This window comes from Callorhinus ursinus, unplaced genomic scaffold, assembly GCF_003265705.2.
Source record: "Callorhinus ursinus isolate GAN/ISIS: 27379988/994484 unplaced genomic scaffold, GSC_fseal_2.0 scaffold102, whole genome shotgun sequence".
Taxonomy (NCBI): Eukaryota; Metazoa; Chordata; class Mammalia; order Carnivora; family Otariidae; genus Callorhinus; species Callorhinus ursinus.
The window spans coordinates 1,311,702-1,313,870 of NW_027397164.1; positions in this window are offsets into that span (position 1 = coordinate 1,311,702).

Genomic DNA, 2,169 nt, shown 5'->3' on the forward strand with positions numbered 1-2,169 from the left:
ATTATGGAGAGTCCCGAACCTCCCCCGCCCCCTCCTTCAACCTCCCCCAGGAAAGGAAGAGGCTGGCCATCTGAAGAAGTTGACAGCAACTCCTAGACAGAGTCAGGGTGAAATTAATGAGGCAGTGCAGGTAGTGGGAGGGGCATGTCCCGGGGAGTCCAGAAGCTTGGTAATTGTGCCTGTTGGTTACCTGGGCGCGGGGGCTCAACCATAAATTCTAGCCCTGCTTCCTTCGCTCTTTCACCGAGTTGGCAGATTTCAAGGAGATGACTGCGTGAAAGTGCTTGGTAAACTGTAAAGCTCTGCTAGTTATGCTAGGGCCAGCCCGGGCCTGGGGATGGGGGCGGTTTAGGGGCCTTGCCTGTCCCCTTGGCCCCCACCGAGAGGCCGTGGCAGGTGTCTCTGCTGCTCCGCGGGGTGGGTGAGGCCCCAAATCCGGGAATGGAGCGCAGGGGCCGAGCGCGCGGCTGGAGGGTAGGAGGCCAGGGTCCCGGGCCGGTCACCCTCGCGAGGGTGGGATGGGGACACATCCCTCCGCCCCGCGGCGCCAGGAGCACGCGGGGCCCGCAGCTCCTGCAAAGAGGACGCGGCGAGCCGCACAGCTTTTTAATTAGCGCCCGGGGCCAGGCGGCGCGTCCGCGTTCCCGCCGCAGCCGCGTGGCGGGGCATCTGAGGCGCCCGCGTTGCCGCAGCGCGACCCGGGGAAAGTTAGTGACCGCTCCGCGAGCGCCCGCCGCGCAGGCCCAACCCCAACCCGGGCGGGTGCTGCCACCTGCCGGCCGGAGAAGAGGCCGCCCGCTCGGGCGCGGGGCTGGACTCTCTCGGTGGCCTTGGCTCCCACTGTTTCGGGACTGGGGCGGGCGGCAGGGGTGGCCTAACGGTGAAGTCGGGCCCCATCAGGGAAAGCAGGCCTCGTTCTTCGTTTTCTTTCTTTTTTTAAAGTAAGCTCTAAGCCCAATGTGGGGCTCCAACTGGACCTGGAGATCCAGCGTGGCATGCTCCACCGACTGAGCCAGCCAGGCACCTCCCGTAGGCCTTCTAGAAGGCAGCCTAGGGCCCCAAAACCTGGGAAAGGGAGGCCAGAGGAGAGAGGCGTGATGGGGAGATGGGAGGTGGGGCAGGACCAGGGCAACCGGGAAGACTGGCCCGCCTTTTCTGCACACCTGCCAGTCTGGCTATCCTCTGACATTTTTGCATCAACTTCAGCAACAGAGCAAATAAATCTTTCGAACTTCACAGTTTGCAAAGGGCTTCCACTGCCCTCCACTTATCAGGTCCTTTGACGTAGGCATCATGAAGCTAACCTGATCAAAGAAACACCAGTCAGGAGGTCCCATTAAGGAGGTTGAGCCCCACTACGATCCCAGGGCTGTTCCTCCCTGGCAAGGCTCAGGGGCACAGCCGCTGGGGCCCGGTGCCTGGCTCTGGGGCCTGCATCAGATCCCTCGACCTCTCTGGGCCTGGAATCAGAGTCATGTCACCCATAGGGGGTTACACCTCCAGCACCCTGTCCAGAGGGTCACAGGCATTCGTGAAGAGTCGTTTTCTCACCGACTGGGCTGACAGGGCACTGTAAGGGGTCCGTGCCTCTCCTCTTCCTCCTCTGGCCAGGCCCCAGGAACCCGGGGAGGCAGCAGCCTTCTGCTTTCCCACCCTGCCCCGGCCCCTGACCTGCAGCCGGACACCTCCTTGCAGAGCCTTTTTTTGCCCCCCCGGGGGGGTGTGTGCAGTGTGTTCACGAGCTGGCCTCCGAGGCACAAGCAGCTCTGGGAAAGGGGACACAAAACATGGCCACCACAGCCTTGTTGCGTTTGTCATGTTTAGTAGGCTGCTGGGCAGGATCAGCACCTCGGCAGGTCTGCCAGCGGCAGCAAGAGAAAGCCGAAGTCTAACACTGGTCTAACTGGTTGGGGAAGGAAGATGGAGCGAGTAAGTGGGATGCTGCCCCAGCCCCTCCACCCACCTCCCACGGGGTACACCTGGGCCTAGCTGGAATCCTCCGGGGGTCTCAGGAGACATCAGAGGGCTACTGAACCTCTGGAGCCTGGGGAAGTGAGGGACCTGGGCCTCAGTGTGGGAGGAGGCCAAGTGTAACCCCAAATGGCATCGGCCAAGTCTGGGAACCTCAGTCAGTCCACGGTGCTAGGGGAGAAATGGCAGTGCGGGGCA